The sequence below is a fragment of the Rhinolophus hipposideros genome, assembly GCF_964194185.1.
Source record: "Rhinolophus hipposideros genome assembly, chromosome: 26".
NCBI lineage: Eukaryota > Metazoa > Chordata > Mammalia > Chiroptera > Rhinolophidae > Rhinolophus > Rhinolophus hipposideros.
Window position 1 is genome coordinate 22,267,157 of NC_138072.1, and position 19,259 is coordinate 22,286,415.

General features: G+C 42.0%; 1 protein-coding gene across 1 annotated transcript in view; it reads left to right on the plus strand.

Moving 5' to 3' along the window:
- The first annotated feature begins 550 nt into the window (after window positions 1-550).
- LYST (lysosomal trafficking regulator) overlaps window positions 551-19,259 on the plus strand; it is a 158,649-nt gene continuing 139,940 nt past the window's right edge. The window contains exon 1 of the mRNA XM_081039232.1: window positions 551-717. The gene's annotated coding sequence lies outside the window, so the exon portion shown is untranslated. The remainder of the gene's footprint in view (window positions 718-19,259) is intronic.

The window sequence follows — 19,259 nt, forward strand, 5'->3', positions numbered from 1 at the left end:
AATGTTGACAGGACGAGCTGTACACAAATATATCCGAAGAAGGCTAAGTAGAAAAATACACCTTTGCGGTGAATTAATACCGCAGTGGCTTTGTAAACCTGCGTTCCTTGAAACAAGCCTACAGTAACCTTTTGCAAGTGACCCTTCCTGGTCCCGACCCCGTCCCATATTTCTTCGACCCCCATCCTCGGGACCCACATAGTAGGACAGCGGGACAGCCTGTGTCGCTCTCCCCCTGCTCTGACGCAGCCCACGCCCAGAGCTCGGTGACAGGGAGGACGAGACACCAGGCACTCCAGGCCGGGTCCCCGGCCCAGCCCCCGCCCCACGGCTCGGCCCGCCCTCCTCCTTTCCCCCATTGGCTCGGCCCGCCCTCCTCCTTTCCCCCATTGGCTAGGACCGCCCTCCTCCTTTCCCCCATTGGCTAGGACCGCCCTCACTTCCCCTTTGCCTCGGCGGCTCCCACGCGTAACGCCTGCGACGCCGGAGCCGCCCGACAAGCGAGGGGCGGGGCGCGGGGCGCGGGCGTGGCCAGCGCGCAGGCGCAGGCGGGCTAGTCTGTGTCGGACGAGGGGGAGGGGTGGTGTTCCCGGTTTCCTGGGTTACCTGAGGGGGCGGGGGTGGGAGCTCGTGGCGGCGGTGGCGGCGGCGGCGGCCAGGGCTCGGGAATCGCTCGGTGAGGGTGAGCGCGCGACGGCGGCGGCGTCCAGACAGCAGGTGAAGCGGCGCAGGGCGCGGACAGTGCTGGTGGAGGGGTTGGTCCCGGGTCCTGTCCCGGGCCTGGAGGGACGGCGGTCGGGGTGGTGACCATCAACCCGGGCTGGGGTCGCGGCCCGACGCCGGCCGGGGCTTCCTCTCCCGTTGGGGACCCCGGGACTCCTCCTTGCGGCCTTTGGCAGCCCAGAGCCGTGGCGGGACCTTGGAGGCGGCTGCACGGCCACCAACACTAACTTTATTTCCCGGCGCGGGGTGGGGGGTCGGGCGGTGTGGATTATGCGTCCAGTGCGGCGGCAGCCCCTGCCTCGGCCGGGCCGGGGCCGGCGGGTGGCCGGCGGGGATGGACAGGTCCCGCGCCATCGCCCCGCGGGGCGCTCCCGGCGCGCGGCTCCGCGGCTCCTCGCCCACCTGTCATCTTCCCCGTGCGCCCTGGTCGCTCGCTCCAGTCTGTGACACCCTTTCCCCGGGCGCCAGACTCCACAGCGTCCCCTGAGGCGTCTGCCGTCCGTCCCGGCCGTGACTGCAGCCGTGGCTGGGGTGCCCCTTGGCCTCCGGTGCGATGAAACAGGACGGAAAATAACCCAGGAAGCCCCTGGCACCACAGCGTGCAAGGTGGTTTAGCGGTGGAGGGGCTGAGCTCCGAGGCTTTTAGAAATGCCTCCCAGGGCTGCTGCTTCCCGGGTTACACAAAGCAAAACACTGCCTGTGTGCTCGGCACACCGCGCACTCCCCGTGACAGCGCTTGTTTTAAGCCGATAGACAATTTCAAGGGTTTTGAATACGTTGGTGTTGAATTCGGACCAATGGTTTCTTGAATATTGAGCTCAGCTCGCATTTTCCCTAGGGTTTGTTTAACAGATTGATAGGACAAAGTGAATTATACTTTTCTTCCTGTGGATTCTTGCCTCGTCTGCTCTGCTATACTCTAAACGTCCACACCCAGAAACCTTATGCTAATAAAGATGTTGACTCTGAACGTTCACTTTATAGATGTAGTTAATTAATATGGGTGTATGTTTTAAGGAGCTTTGCAAGTAGCCGGCAACTTTTTTTTTTTTTTTTTGGTAGTTCTTTGCTGTCATCCGTATTGTTACTGAAAAGATTGGAGAAATTGGATAAAAGGGGGAATAAGGACAACATGAGTCACTATATAGTTTAATTTACATGAAAGCAATTTATAAACTGTAAAATTATATATAAATTTAGTAAATATTTATTGAGCACCTACTGTGCCAGACAGTTTTCTAAACAGATAAATATCCCCTCCTTCATGGAGTTTACATTCTACTGGGGGATCTCAGATAATAAAAAAATAAAAGGTGTGCAGTGTGAAATGGTGGTAAGAACTGCAGAGGAAAAGGGAAGAAGGAGGAAAGGGAACAGGAGACGGTTGCAGTTTTAACTAGAGGTAGCCAGGGAAGACTTCCTGGAAAAGACGACATTTAAGCCCAAGACTGGAAAGAAGTGAGGGTAATTCATGCACCTTCTAGGAGAAGAGTGTTCAAGGAGAGGGAAACGCACTTGCAGAAGCTTGGAGGCGGGAGTGTGTGGATATGTTTAAGGAAAGCAAAGAGGCTGGTTTGGCTGTGGTGGAATGAGCAAAGTAATAGTAGAAATGGGGTGAGAGTAAATGGGAACAGGAAATCCGATTGTGTAAGGCCTGTAGGCCTCTGTGAAGACTGGGGCTTCCACTCTGAGTGAGACTCATCCTTTGAATAGAGAATGGATGTAAAAAGGGTCACTCTGGTGGCTGGATGGAGACTAGACTTTATTGGGGGGTGGAGCGTGTTGGGCAGGAGCAGAAGCAGGGACATCAGATCAGGGACTCCTGACACAATCCAGGCCAGAGATAATGTAGCTTGGACCAGAGTGCAGTTGGTGGAGTGGTTGATTTCTGGATAAAGTGAGGGTAAGAAAAATGTAGCAGATATGTACTGAGATGAGGCTTTTGAGAGAAACAGTTCGGTGGGGAGAAGCTTAGAAGACAATAAAATTAGACATCCAAGTGGAGACATCAGTAGTAAACCCTTGTGACTTCGTATTGAAAACATTTTGTACATATCTTGACTATAACAGGGGCTTACTATTTTCACCCAGGAACTGCCAACTTTTTTTCATGTTCATTTTCTTTTTAGTTCTTTTGGAACAACCTAGTCATTCTTTTTACCTAATGTATTTTGTTGTCGTTGTTTTCTTTTTTTTTCTTCCACTCAGTACATCTGGTAGTCAGTTTTAGTTGTAGAGAAAGCCATATAATCCAGAATTTCAGAGTACCTATTTATTTGTTGCTCTATTTAACTTGAATACCTTCATCCGATTTATCTTTTTCTGAATTATGCTTAGATGCCTGGCTTAAGTTCAAGAATTTTTTTTTAAGCCTCAGAAATCTTGTTATCAGATGTGGCTTCACTTGGCCATTTGTGAAATTGCAATGGAAATGACTTGTATTTTTAATACTTTGCTAGTAAGTCAGCAATATACAGAGGTTATCATAATTCTTCTGTTTCATTAAAAACAGCTTTAAATAAATGGGCCACCACATGTTAAATGGAGATCTTTTCCATCAAATGATGCAATATTTGGAGCAATAGGATTTGACCTGTAAAACTTGTATTAAAAATATATCAAACTCCTGGAATTCAAGGTCTGGCCTTCACATTAAGAATCCAGATAATAAGCTGATATTTTTAAATGAATTTTCAACCTGAATATATTCTGAAAGTATATAAATATCTGTCAGAGTAATAACTAATTATAAATTGATTTTGGAGTCGATGGGAATACTATATTCTCTTTGATACTAGTTTCTTTTGCTATTACTTCTCACCAGTGCTTGTCCTTGCGCCTCTTAATTCTCCTGGCCTTGTTTTACAGTTGTTGAGTGAGGCTTGATACATTTGGAAATTTTCAGTGCTTTCCAGGTCTGCTGGGAAGAAAATAATATCTAATAATATGAAACAGAAATGCTTAAAGTGTGATCATCTTAATTAAACAAAGGAATCAAACAATTTTCCAAAAGGCTAGTCATCGTTTCATTCAAATGTGATTCATTGAAATTGAAAATGGATGAGGACATAAGAGAGTTTCTAGCCACTTTCAATGCATGGAAGAAATAGATGAATGACAAGGTAGAGTACAGTACTACACATACTTTGAAATGTTTATACAATTGCTGCCGCTCGTTCTTAAAAAGTAAAGAGAGTAGAAGATTTTTGCCATAAACCTGAATAATTGCATATTTTAAATTTAAAAATGGGGTGAGGGAAGGTGAAGCCCAGAAACTATACATTGAACAACTTGACACTGACTGATTCCTAGAAAAATTGTAGACCAGATTGCCAAACAGATGCTTTGTGATTTGTGATTAGAAAAGAATGTACTGGTCACTGAAACCCAGAATTGGATTTTTAAGAACAAGTCATGCTAAGTTAACCTTATGCTCACTTTGCCAAAGATACAATAATATTAATCTTTGTAAGCACCTCATATCTTACAGAGTGCATTTATTATGTCCTTTAACCTTCACAACTTCCCTGTGACATAGGAGCCCTGGGAAGACACACAGAGGACAGCTGTGGGAGAATTTAGAAAGGGCTTTCTTAGGTATAGGGTAAAGGAGAGAGAGGAATCAAACTGTGCTTTAAGGATTCTCGATTGTCTGACTGGTTGAATGGTGATGTTAGTAATTGATCTTAATTTAAAAAATACGGGTGGAGGAGGAGATTTGGAGATGTGAAATTCATCACTTCACATCAGTTTGGTGAAAATAGCTGTTTTGTTTTCTTTGTTGGAACCGAGTCAGATATAATTAAATTTTTAAAAATATATAGGTCTGGAGCACAGGAGAGAAATCCAAACCAAATAAAAAAAGTCTTCATTCGTCAATAAATACATTCTTTCAAATAAATTTCATAAGAAAGGGAGGACAGTGAATGGAAGTTCGAGTAGGGAGATGTAATCAGGGAAGTTTGTCTTTCTTTAAAGATGGAAAAGTCAAGGACACTTTTGTGGACTGAGGGAAGGGGCCATTGAAGAGGTAAGAAAATTAAAATAAAAGGGGAAGAAGATAATCAGAGATAATCTCAGAGGAAACTGGAAGGTACCTGAAGAAGAGCAGTGATGCATCTTCCCGTTTAAAAAAGAAAAGGAAAATAGGCAGTAGATACAGATATAGATAAGTACCCAGGATGGCATCATTTGTTCCCTGTAAAGCAAGGTTATCTGCTGAGATTGAGAAGGAAGAGCATGGTTGGGGTATGTTTAAGGGGAAAAGAAAAGTTACCATTGTGATTGTGAGGGGCAAGGGACCTAATTGCTGAATAGTGATAACACCCTTGCAATCACACCTGTGGAAAGAGGTCAGTCAGAATGGGTAAGCAGGTTCTCCAGCAGCTCCCTATGACAGTGCAGACAACAAATAGTTCCACTGATCCTGGGGGGGATTGGAAGGGAAGGTACGCTGGAGAACTTGAGGAGGGGGTGGTGTGAAGTCGAGGAGTTGAGCGTGGTAATGATGGGGTTGCTAACTGAAGGGATGGTTAGGCATCTTGCTGGGTGAAAGAAGACAGCCTAACCAAGGCGGGCTGTAAAATGTGGGGAAGGAAGAGGGTGAAGAATCCCGATGCGTAAGCTGTAGGACTGATGCCAGGAAAGGAGTACTAGAGCTGGAACAATAGGCACATGTGATGTGACCGTCCTACATTTAAGATTCCAGAGTTGGAGCAATAGCAGATGACAGAAGGGCCAAAGGACAATCAATGATGGTGGTAGGTCACCTAGATTAATTATAATTAGCCAAGTGCTGATTATAACAGTAATAGTAATAAAAACTGTATACTAGTCACTATACTAAATGCTTTCCATAGGTTATCATACTTATTTTTCACAACTATGCAGTGAGGCGCATATTAGGATCTCCATCTTAACAAATGAGGAAACTGGGGCTCAGGAAGGTTAAGCACTGTTCCCCAATGCACACAGCTAGCAAGTACCTGAGTCTTTCTAGCCCCGAAGCCATTATACCCAACTACTAAACCATGCTGGCCTTCTGCAAAGTGGGGGTCACTGAAGAAGAGGACGTCCAAGAGCTCTGATGCTAGTGTGTTGGGATTAATTGTCAATATGGATAATGAAGCCCCTAGAATGACAGATCACATATGGAGAGGAAGGGAGGAGTTGTATGACAAAGTTCTCAGTAAATGGAGATGAATGATTCAAAGGTCAATAGGTGACAAATACAAATGTAGCTATACTATCACTTAAAAGTGAATGAAATGGGATAATAATGATGCACAAGTCACCTTGGGAAACCAGGATAATATTGATTTGTTTTCCTTGCCAATCTGGGTGTATAATGATCTATTAAGAGGAGGAGATGAAGTGATCCTCTCATGTGAAAGTGAGGGTATAGGGAAGTTTCTTAGCTTAGATATAGGAAAGTGAGGGTATAGGAAGGTTCCTAAAGGTGGGGAGTATGGAATCCAGTGAGGGCTCACCTAGTTGTGCAGGGAAAATCAGAAAGGATGGGTGGGCAGGTGGGGTTATTATATAGTTAATTGACCGAACTGGTGTTATTTTGAAAATGGAAAGATGTCATTAATAGTTACTGTGGGACAGCAGGCATAAACCAGGACTGTCCTGGGCAAATCGAGATATCATCTCAGTGATAGGTAACCAGAGGAGCTGTCACTTTGGTTGTGATGTTGAGAATGAATGAGTTGAGTGCTAAATTAGAGGGGCATGAATGAAGCCTGTTAGGCTACGATTATTCTCTCTGGCCCCATGAAACTGCCCTGAAATGTTCTGAGTACATCTTATTCTGTAAGGGTCTGGAGATTTGACTGAAGTTCTGGGTTGAACTCTAGATCAAGATTTGGAAGTCGTTAACATATATGTGGGACTTGAAACCTTCAGAGTGGATGGGATGATCAAAGGAGAGCACACAGAAAGGAAAGTGAGGAGGCAGAGAGAATCCAGAGGCTCACCAACTTGAGGAGTTGGAGACGAAGAATCCAGCCAAGGAGAGGAGGAGTGGTCAGAGGGGTGGGAGGGATACCAAGAGATTTGGCGTCTCCCAAGTCTAGAGAGGAGAGACTGGAGATAGGAAGGTTGGTAGTCGCACCTGCTTCGTGTTCCTCCGAGAGGTCAAATAAGATAAGGACTGGAACATATGCCTTGGATTGGATTTGGCGTCTAGAAGGTTACTGAGTAGTCTTGAGGGAGTGCTGCAGGTAGAGGCAGGCTGCAGAGCAGAGTGGTGGGGAGAAGACTACTGAAGACTACTTCAGCGTTGACTACCTGAGTCATCTTGAAAGAAGAGGTGTCAACAGGATATACATATTTTCTTTATAAATGTATGCAGTGAAGAAGTCAGTGTTGACGAGGGTCAAAAACTGGGAGGAGCTGGAAGTCCATCCAGTGCCTCCTGTCTAGTTAGAAAGGGAGAGGAAGACACATCTTAAGTAAGGCAAACTTCATAATAACTACAGTTTGTCAGAAGCTTCAGTGGATTGGAAGTGTTTACTGAAGAGATGGGATTCTTAATTTGGGTGAAATGTTAGAAAGTGACATCTAGGTTGTGGACTGACTTTAGGACTCTGTTTTTTTTTCTCTACTTTTAAGGCTGTTGTTAAGATGGGCTTGCTCTGTTCAGGGATTTGTTTTTGTACCTCTTTCTTTTTGAATGTTAAATGTGTCTTTGTACACTGGAAATATTTTCTGGTTACGTATATTAAAATTTTCTGTTGTAGCTTTCGGTTCTTGGCTGACACTGTTTTTAGGAATTTCTGTGTATCATAAGTGAAATCAAATCTATGTGCTTGTTTTAGGTTATGAGGTTTTAAGGAGTGATGATAGTATATTAATTTTTCCCTCTCTTTCCTGTTTAAAATAGCTCAGCTCATAATCTGATTTGCTACAAAGGAATTTTTATTAGCTTAGTAGTTCACTTGTTTTAGTTCCTTTGATGGGAGAATAATAGTCATAATTGCATACATGTTTGTTCAACAGCATAGTTATTATACTGAGTTTGGATGAGTGTGAAATTAAAACAATGGTAAGATGCTTTCCTCTTTCATCATAATAATGTGGCTATTTGAAAGGGCAATTAAACATGTTTATTAGTTCACGAAGTGCATTCATTGTTATTGCCTCTGGATACTCATTCATTGAAGTGCAAAAGTCAGTGTAGCCTGGCCAATGGTCAAAGGGATTATACTGGTGTAACTTGCAGGACAGCTGCTTTATCGATCGGGTTGCTCTTCTGCTTTTTAATACTTGTTTGTCTAGACTTTATTGGGCCTTTAACACATTGTGACTTAGAGTTTATCAAAGATTAAAATCCTTTGCCATTTTCAGGATTTCCTCTTAATGATGCTTCCAAAGACACTAATGCTAATAACTATTCTTGAAGTTTTTTTCTCTGTTAGCCTTTGCTAACTATTTTGGAGAGTATTTCTAAAGTCATACATTCCATACTACTGAAATATTTTTATTTTATCTACACATTATTTTTAAAAAATAGAATCTTAGTAAGATAGTTTTGACAAAACCCAATTATGCACAATTTAAGGAAACATTTAGAGTGTGTCATTTTCATCTTAAATTAATCTTGAGGCTTACTATTACTGTATTAGTATTTTCTGAATGTAGTACTATCATAAAAGTTCATAGCATAAAAGATATTTAGAGATCATCCAGTTTTTTTGTTTGTTTTTTTAATATGTGTAAGAAGAATGAAGAGCAGAAAGGCTAAGTGCTTTGCCTGAGATGCTAACGAGTGTTTGAGGCAAAACAGAAAAGCAGAGTCTCTTGACTTTTAGTCTAAGTATTCTATTATACCAACAACCTCTTGAATATTTTAGTGCATTTTAAGAAAGCGATCTCATAGCCAAAATATGCCTTATCTCCATAGAAAACAATAGTGTTTGGTTTCTAGTATGCAATTCATTTATGACTTGAACCTTTTCTTTACATCTGTTTACATTTAGGCCACAGTGATAGAAACTAAATTGTGATGATACCCAATGTGATAGAAAAAAATATTAAGTGTAGGTCGAATTTGAAATGCATTTGTTCAGAAAGTGTTTAATATATATTCTTTTCTTATTTCTGTTCTCTGTTTCTCCCAATTCCTATGCCCTTCAACCCTACTATCTATCCATCTTCATGGATGATTATAGAACAATAGATTAAGCAACTGGATCTCAATGTGATCTCACCGTTGTTATCTTCTTTGGTATGCAATGTTTTGTAACAGTGAACATATTGTCTATAATGGATTGCCTCAACTAAATTTTTTTCTTTAGAAGGGAAGCTAATTTTCATTGTATCCATAAGAATTATTAAGGAGTAAGAGGAAGCCAGTGCTGTCTACACTTGCAGTGTCTTTAAATCTTGTAAATATCTGTGTTCAGTATTTCTGAAACGTATTTTGCAGAATCTTTTACTTTATCAAAATATATATTCAAAACTGTTGATCATTATGGTGTTACTACATAAATTATTTTTACTATTTTCATTTCCCATTTAGAATAAGGATACAAGCTGTGTTTTTATGTGCGTGTGTGTGTGTGTGTGTTTAGGTGGTATGGAAAATAAAGGACTTTGAAATTATATACTCTGAAGTATAATCTTTAATATAGGAAGAATAAGCATCCAAGATTTTATTGCTGAAGTTTTTTTGTTTTTAATCTAAAAATATTTTGGTAAGGTTTTTAGGTGTTTCTATAGCACTTTCCTTAGTACCTTTAATACTTGCAGTGGAATGGAAAAAGACTTTTGTAAATGTGCCTATTTATTTCTCAGAGCTTTTGCTGTGGGAATATTTCCAAAAGGACTTTGACTATTAAAATGTTTTCTATCAAAGTTAGTATTAAATGAATTGGTGTTTGTTTATTGAGCTCTTACCATTCATGGCACTGTGTGAGGCACAAATGATTTTTGTGTTTTGTTTTAACAAATAAGACCTGTTTTCCCTTCCTAAGGAAAGTATAATCTAACTTGGAAAGAAACAATACACTCCTGTAATACAATGTGGTAAGTCCTAAGATAGAGGCATGTAGAAAGTAATTAATTGGGAATTTATGTAGCAGCAGCAACACGATTAAAAAAGTAAATTAGTGAAATAGTGGTGAGAAAGTGTGTACCCTTAGGGGCGTGACGGGGCAGTACAGTGTGTTATGAGATGTGTTGAGAGATTAGAAAATTTAGATGGTGGAGGGAATTGTATAGCATGAAATAAGGACTTTGGCCCTAGGAATTGGGGTGTCATATCTGATTTTAAGGACTGTGAGTGACATTTTTAGCAGTTGGAGACTTTGGATTGAATGGAGAATAGGCCAGGCAGAGTGACCGATTCAGAGGTTGTTGGTATTGCAAGTGAGAGAAGAGAGAAGGGCCTAGGAGATGAATGCTGAGGCCTGAGGGTAGAGGGGAAAGATCAAATTCAAGGTGATGATCATAGTGGCTAATAATTATTGGTATTTCCACAATCAGCCAGGCTCTGTGCTATGCATTTTATATGAGTTATCTGTTGAATTTTAACATTCACAACAACTTTAGGGGTTCTTAGAAACTCGGTTTTATGGATAATAAATTGAGGCTTAGAGAGAGGAAGTCAAGTACCCAAGGTCATAGAGTTGCAGAGGTGAACCAGCAAGATGTCAAGAGGAGGAGCTGACTCCGCCTGTATGAAGTGCTATTCTGGGTTGTCTCCTGACTGACTGGTAGAGGCCAGTAAGTGGAATGGGAATGTGGAAGAAGAGCTGGTTTGCTGGAGGGAGGAGTCTGTGTTTGCTTTGAGAAGAGAGATTTGTTTACAGAGAGATTGCCTGGGTCGGAATCCTGCCTCTGACAGTAGCTCTGTGACCTTGATCAGTTGCCTAACCTCACCGTGCTTCAGTTTTTAACATGTGACAGGTAGGAGCATAGTTGTACTTAGGAGCTTATTCTGAGGCTCAAACCACCACTTTCCTGGAGTGTTCGCAGTACTAGCGCGTGACGTGGAGGCGTCCTCAGTGTTGTGTCATCAGCAGCATCGTCATCCGCATTCTATAAAAACGCAGAGGTCTGTTTTGAAGGTGGATGAGCTACTCAGTGTAAAACCAGCAGTGCAGTCCTTCTGGCAGGGATGTAAAGCCAGGGGACACGATTTACCTGGCTGGGACTTCATAGGTCCTTTTAGTGCAGCCTCGCTTACAACCACACGGTCTCAGAATTTCCATTCTCTCAAGGTGCTCAGGATCAAAGCCGGGTGAAACAGCCTGAGACAGCCAGGCAGGCCCACTGCCTGCTTACGGTGCCCTTTGTGCCAGACCTCAGCACTGGTGGCTCCGACGAATGGCTTTCTGAAAGACACAGTTTGGTTGTGAGAGGTCGCTAAAAAATGTCGTGCAATATTAAGAACATTAGATAGGAACCCGAAGACCTACCTGTGAAGTCCTATGACTTTTGGGAAATCCCTTAACCTTAGGGTTCTTGCCTGTAACCTTTTGAGGGAGGTGCCATGGTCATTTAGCTCTCTAAGTGTTGATTCAAGTAGATTCTCATTCTCAAATAATTAGTTAAATGCAAACTCCCTGGCAGTTTTCTTGTACTGGTGGTCAGTGTGTTACCTACTCCAATGTTAGTTGAAACACTTTGAGTATGGCAGTTAATTCTTATAAATGGCTGTGTTCCAGAAGATTCATTTCTAAGATTGTTGTTCCACACGTCAACGATTTGCCCTGACTGACAGTGTTGCATGAGCTGTTCACATACACAGAGCTCTTCTCCAGCTGTTTAAACCCTAATGTGCCTGACTGTCGCCTTGTGAGAGACCCCGGGAGGAAGGTTTGGGAAGTGCTGAGACCGCCTCATCAAACTTAAGAGCCTACTGTTGGCCTCTCGTGCCACTCCCCTACTTTTGGACCCCTTTTCCAGATCACTGTAGCCACACAAATGGCTCAGAGGTGTGGGAATCCCTGTTCCCCTTGCCCGACAGGCAAGGTACTGGAGAGGGTGGGGCAAAATGTGTTGCCAGCAGTTTCAGTAGGAAATTGAATTCATTTTCCCATGGGAGCATGGGTTGTTACTCAGACACCCTCTGAGGTTCAAAGCCTTAAGGACATTTCCTTCCTATTACCACATCAGTATCTGAGGATCTGGAGACCACAATCCAAACTTCATAAGAATGTGTGACATCCTTACTTACAGTAGAGGGTTTTTTAATGCAGAATTCAGACAATCAAGTTCAGTATTGGTCAAGAAGGGCCTGAGCTCTCAAGTGCTATAATCTAAACCACTATTATAATTTCTTTTGAAGTTAATTGGTTCAATGAAAGTTGAACATCCACCCAAACATGGTGAATTATGAGTAATTGTGGGATTGTGATTTATCTTGTGGAACTTTTCAGTTTGTGGAACCATTAACCTTATTGCTAAAATGGATTTATGGATTGTCTGATTCAGTTATTTAATTTAGAACTTTGTTAAGGTGTCATGTCCTTCCCTTACCCGTGTTTAAATTTCAAGAATTTTATAAAAGCAAAGCCCATTAAAATGTATTTTAATTTTTCATATTCAGTGATGGTCAAATTTTATTTCAGTTTTCTGAAGAGAATGTTTATTATCCACTACAACATAGGTTGGAAAGATGCTTGATATTAATTTAAAAAGTCTGTGGTATGTAAATAATATCCTAATGAACTTTCTGTTCAGTCTGTAGTTGGGACTCCTTCTGGTGGTTATTGCTTAACACATCTAGTATGACCAGAAGTTTACAGGGTGAAGCTTAGATTAACAGATATTTGCTTGCTTCAATATTGAATAATTTAGTAAGCTGATGTGCCTTAACTAGGTCATTCCTTAAAGAGAATTCTGTTAACTTGAATAAGGTCAGTTTGTAGTCTTTTCCCCCTTCTCCGCTGAAGTTTTCTGCATTTCAAACATGCAGCTCTGTGCTGTAATTACAAAAGTTTGGAGAGAGAGATTTTAAAATCTTGTTTACAGGTGTACAGATTGCAATCTAGTGGACTTGAGTAAAGGTTCTGGATAACATTTAGAGGTAGTATTTAATGCTAAGCAAACTTCTTTGCACAGTGTCTAGTGTTTCATTGACCTGACAGAAAAAGAAAAGCTGTGTCTTCTAAACGTGGTTATTTTAGTTCCAGTTAATTAACTCCAAGAAGATCATAAAACTCCAAGATAACTGTCATGGGAACTAACCATGGGACCTTGGACCTGTGAACTTCTGTTTTTGTCACCTGTAGAACGTGGGGTTGGAGAATATGTTGTCTGAAGTTTCTGCCATTGTGAAACTGATTCTAATTTATGTTCATTCCTTTATTCATGTTATTTATGAAATGATAATAATATAATCATTTTTTTCTCCTAAGGTTTTTTGATTTTTAGTGATGTGTTGCACAGAATATATGAGATCTTTGGGACAGCCACTGATCAGTCTATAATCAGTATCTATTGAACTCTGGAGAGATGGGATTTAGCATAGTTAAGAATCTGTACCAACCAGTCCTTATTTTCAAGAAGGCTGCTTCAAATCGTGGCAGGTTCTGATTTAATAGAATTCATTAAGTACTTATTTTTCTGTACATTATTTTTTTTAATCCTCACAATAATGCTGCGATCTGTAGCAGTCTTCTCCTTTTTGGTACATAATACATTTCTGAAAAATATTCTTTCCAGTGATAATTTCTCTAATACTATTGTAGTTAAGAAATTTAGCAAGTATATAGTATTATTTTAAAAGGGAATTTACCAGGATTTTGGATTTGGTGAAAGAACAGGCATTGAGTCCTTCAGATGTTACTGTTTGATGAGAAAAAAGTATGCTTTCTAATCAGGTTATAAGAAGAATGTTCAGTATCATAAACTTTTTTCTTGGCTTTTTCCTTTTATTCCTTTTCTGTAGAGGTCACAAGGCAGAGAAAAGGCAAATACCCAGGTACTCCTGCTTTTATTTCCAGCACTTTCTTGGAAACTGCATCATTGCAAAGCAGAACAGTAGCGTTTCCACGCAGAATGTTCGGTAGAAAGGTTGCAGTGACTTTCTCTTCCTGCAGATGGCGATCTCTGCTGTGCTGTTCAGCTGTTGCTGAGCCTTTAAAATAGAGCTGTAGCATTTACCAAGGATGTGTACTGATGACATACTCTCTGAAGATCCGCATGGTGTCTCTATGGTACAGACACTGTGTGGAAAAGGAAGCCAGACTTCACACAGCTCTGTGTGGCTGGCTAGTAACTGCTAGGTCCCAATGCTATGCCTTTGCTTCACCACTGTCACAATGCTGACTGTTTTGACTATTCAGAACAGATTCAGAAACTAGCGAAAATGGAATGAGTAAGCAGATTAGCAAATATTTATTGAATAAGTAATAAGTATTGGTTGAATTAATGAATGAATTAATGAATTAGTGGAAAGGGAAATTGTAGCACGATGGACTCTTCCCTTACCATCATAGCCACTAGGCCATTTGATAGTTCTTGAGGAGGAAACTTGGTGACTTAGGGAGCACTTCTTGCCCTCTTGTTGAGCTTGAGATTTTATTTTCAGTGGTAAATGTAATGTCATTGGTAGCATTAACTGAAACACAGAAGTGACAAGGTATTAAAACGTGCATAAAAGTGCATAACATATGTAGTAATGACTTGGGGTGGGGGCAGGAGTAGTGCTTCTGTATGTGAAGAAGGTAAGTGTGTGAAAATCCACCAGACGGGGTGATAGCTTAATTCTGTGATCTTTTGGATAATAGGTTGTGGAAATTAATCCCAGAACCAGAACAGAGCTAAGATATCAAAGTCAGCTGTCTGTGGGAAGTCTCACTCAGGGAAAATAGCCACTATTGGCCGATTTTATTGACCATTTCGTTTCAGAAGGCAAAGGGAATAATCAGGGGACCTGATACCCTGAGCCTAACTTGACTCACTGTGAGGACTTGATTAGACAAGGCAACATAACGGGAATCCTGGGAGAAAAGCCATGCCACTCATTCAGCAAATTCAACAAATGATCGAATGCCTTCTCTGTGCCACATACTGATCTAGATGCTATAGATTTAGCAGTAAATGCAACAGACGGAATCATTGTCAAAGAGCTTTCATGTGAAGAGCTGACGAAGATCGGTTGTCCAAGAAGCTTGCTTAATTGCAGTGACCCTAACTGTCACTTCACTTCAGACTCCCGCCGTCGGTGACACGCTGGGTATTCTCATCATCCAGAAGTGCTTGTTTCAGAAATCTAAAAATCCCAATAGCCTTCTTTCCCACATTTTCTGTTCTCTAATATCACAGTGATTGATTACCTATATTTCTCCTGTGTGTCAGCATTTGCCTGGCCTCTTCCTCTTCCCCACCCGGTCTGCATCCCGTTTTTGACCACGTGGCTCGTTCTCTCACCTGTGCCCTTGAGTGCCGACTGCTTCTGCTGACTCCCATTTCTAGGTCAGGGCTGCAATCTGCATTCTCTAGTATCAGAACCTACTGCAGAATTGCACATAGCTGAGAAAGTTGCTGTCACCAGAATGCATGGTTTTCAGTCTGTGCTCAGCTCTCAACCCACCATTAATCCTTTTCTCTCTGCTTGGTCACTACTCTTTCCATCCTTGTTTTCCTGCTTCTCATTTTGTGTTTGATACCAAACTTACTGTAATTCCATCAGGGACTTGACTTGAGCTGCTCTTTCACTTTGTAATGCGTTCTTCTCTCCTTTTCTCCCTTTACCTGTTCCATATTTACTTAACGATTACCTCCTTCGTGAAGCTTCCCTGACCACTCAAAGTGGGTTCAGTGCCCTGATCAGTATATAATACCCTGGGTGTTGGTTTGCCTTTGCCACCATAGTATGACCTTCTTGGGGACAGAGACTGAGATTACTTCCACATTTTGTACTCTTAGTGCCTGGTGGTACAAGGTGAGTGTTTAGTAAATGATAGCTCAGTGGAAAAATAATAAACAGTAAGAGGAATACAGAACAAAGCTGGAATTTAGAGCATTGGAAATACAGAGTTCCTAAATTTCAAAGAAAAGATAGGCAAGATGCCATGGATACAGTCTCTAGAAGGAAAAGTGGTTGTGACGTGGCCATAGGCAGTTTTTATTGAACAGTTGGAAATAATATGTTAGTGGAAATGCAGAGGTAAAGTGGCCCAATGAACTCAGATTTTAAGATAATGTGCAGAAGAGGGGAAGAAGGATATGAAACAAATGTATATAACATGTATACGTATTATAGAATACATATGAGTATGTATAACGTAAAAAAGGAACACAGTCTTTGGAAAAGAATGAGCAGAGCTTTTAAGGCTTTCTCATTGTGTATGTAGACAGTGAAAACAATAAGCAAATTAATGATTCTTCTTATTGACAAACTGAGCCTGTAATCAAATACAGAGAGTAAGTGAAACTTCTCAGCTTCTTTTTGTTTCTGTCTTCTCTAACGTGGAGGACGTTCCACGTAAGACTGGAAGTAAGAATAATAGCAGCAGAAAAGATAAGTCCAAGATCGGGGAGGAGATTGTACCAGAACCTCTGGCTGCTCTAAATGAATCCACATCTCGGGTTCAGATTCTGAGAAAATTTGTTAATGCCATTGCTGAACTGGTAATCTTTGAGTAATTATGGTGAATCTGAAAATTTTTAGAAGACTGTCGAGGAATAAAGTTTCAAGGTTACAAGAAAGAATGTAGATTTTAATGAGCTTGATGTTACCTCCATGGAAGATTCTAGAGATCATTTTAAAAGGTTTACAAATATTTACTGAAGGAAATAGGAGCAGTGAAGGTTACAGGGGTCCTTCCAGGTCACCCAGTGTCCCCTCTGACGGGAATGCTGCTGCTGTGACACGTGGATTCCCGGAAGCCTCGGACACCACCCACCCTGCCGTCCTATCCTTGGGGACATGACACAGACGTGGCCTGCAGTACCTGTTCAGTTAGTGAGCAGTGGAACTCAGTCGGAGACTCTCATTGGCGGCCTTGTGGGAAGTCCACGGGCTGCAGTTCTGACCACGGTCCTTGTATCAGTTTAGCAGCAGCTCCCCGCACTGCTCTCAGCTGATTTCACTGAGGAAATAGAAGCACGCGCTTCGTGGCCTCCCACTGCCAGGTACTGGAATCTGCCTGCAGCTGCACTCACGCACGGTCGTCCTTCTGACTCCATTGGATGAACTGTCACTCTTCCTGCCACTTGTTCCTCACATCCTCTTCATTTTGTCTCCTCATCGTTCCTGGAATTACCTCCTCTAATTCTAGTTTTCCTTTCTCTGTTGGACAAACATGCTATACAAACATGCGATAGTATTTCAGTTCACAAACCTACTGTGATTCTCTTTTAAAAATAAAAACCTCCCCTATCCTGTACCCCTTCACGCTGCCCCCCCATTTCCTCTCCACCCTGAGGGCAGAGTGGTCTTCAAAGAGCTGTCTAGTCTAAACACCTTGCCTCCATTTCTTCGCCACTCTTGGCCACTCCACTGAGAAGACTCTGTGACAAGGTGTCAGTGATTCCCATGGTGCTAAATCTCACGGTCCGTTCCCCGTCTTCATCTTACTCAGCCTCTCAGTGATGTTTGACCCAGTTGGTCACTTTCCCATTTCACACTTTCCTCACCGCATTTCTGAGAGGCACTGCTCTCCTGGTTGTTCTCCTTCCTCATCTGCTGCTCCTTTCAGGCTCCTCTCCCGACTCAGGCATGCTAACCCAGGGCTCAGCCCTAGTACCTCTTCTCTGTCCCCTCTAGACTCATCTCTAGGCCCCCACTGTTGTAGGCCCGTCACTGCAGAAAGCCCTGGACAGCACTGCACTAGGGGTATGTCACCCATCTAGTCACATTACAGTATACCTGTATGTGTGCTGATGGCTCCCAGGTGACTTCCCACCTGAGCGCCAGGTGGTATAGCCAACCACCTACTTGATATCCTTGACTGGGTTTTTCAGAGCCCTGTCAAAGTTAACATACTAGCTAAAATGGAACCTTCTTTTCCCTCCCGTCCTGCTCTTCAGTTAGGCTTACCTGTCCGTGAGCTGCACTACTCTTCACACAGGCTTAAAAAACTTTAGTCTCTCTGGGGGGAGGGAGCAGGAGGGAATAGAGCAGGGAAGGACAAGCAGAAAGGAGACTTCCATTCTTAGGGAGAGACTGTTCCAGGGACACTTCTGTTTCTTATTTCCACACCTTACCTCAGTCCCTGAGAAGCAGGAGTGAATGGCTTTTCTCGCTCTAGTCATTTTTAACTTCTTTTTGTTCGCACTCAGTATCCAATGCATCAAACATACACTAATCTCAGTGCATAGAGTGCTCTTTTCCCAGATTCCCACATGAGAACTTCCTTACTTCACTCAGGTTTTTGCTCAGATATCACCTCTTCAGACATTCTTTGCCCACCCATCTAAAGCAGCATTTCTGTCTCTCTGTCCCTTTTTCTGTTTTACTTTTTCCCCATAGACTTAGTATTCCCTGATGTTACAATATCTGTTCTTTCTGTGTTTCTACCTCCCTATAATCCATGCGGGTAGGAATTTTGTTTTTGCTCTATACCAAGTGCCAAAAATAGTAGCTGGCGTATAGTAAATGTTCAATAAACATTTGTTGAATTGAATAGCATATTGATGAAATATCTGATGACATCAGACTGGGAGGAGGTATAGCTGATACATTGTCAGTTTTTTTGCTTTTTGTTTTGACCACTCATATTTTATACTTTACCAGTCACCCTATTGGAGAAAGTAAAACCTACCAATTTTATGAGGTCATTTATATAATTATAGGCATTTTGTTATTATACTTTTCATTTATGGTAAATTTTAAAAATATGAAAAATTCTAGTAATGTTGGGATTAAGTTTTATTTATCATGGCATTATAGCAATAGTTGCATTAAAAGTTGAAAATTATAGTCATGATGATAAGTTTAAAACTTGGCATTATGAAATGCCAAAAGTAGTAAGTCAGGGTCTGTGGACTTAAGGAACTCGTGACCTAGGGGATAAGACAGTCATGTAGATAAGTAACTACAGGGTGTCCATGTAGTTTGGAAACAGAGGCAAATGTTATATATTTAATGCCCTTAAGGACATCTTCAATCTATTAAAAAAAACTGTATTTCCAGACTTTATGGACACCCCGTATGGTATAGTGTGATAAAACCCAGAATCCGGCTGTGTGTGAAGAGTGCTGGCAGAGTAAAGGAGGGCACAGCGACTGTGCTGGCGACAGAATTCCGAGCTTGGATGCAGTGAAACTCCATGGATACCCAAGCTGGGCTTTGCAAAATACAGAGATAAAGAAGCCATGCTAGTTTAAGAGCATTAGAGAAATCCCTCCCCGTGGCCTAGAAATGTCTCTTGCTAAGAGAGAGAAACAGACAGATCCGGCTGTCTGTCAGCTTTCACTTCTAAGGGCCACGCCGAGTTAGCTGGAGTCCACGGAGCATCACGGACAGCTGGCTCCTCCTCGTAGCATCCAGGCTACGGGTGCTAGTCATCGCACTTCATCTCTGTCCTCAGGATCTCATTGAGAACTTCCCCTTCCGTAATGTTAGCGTTAAAATA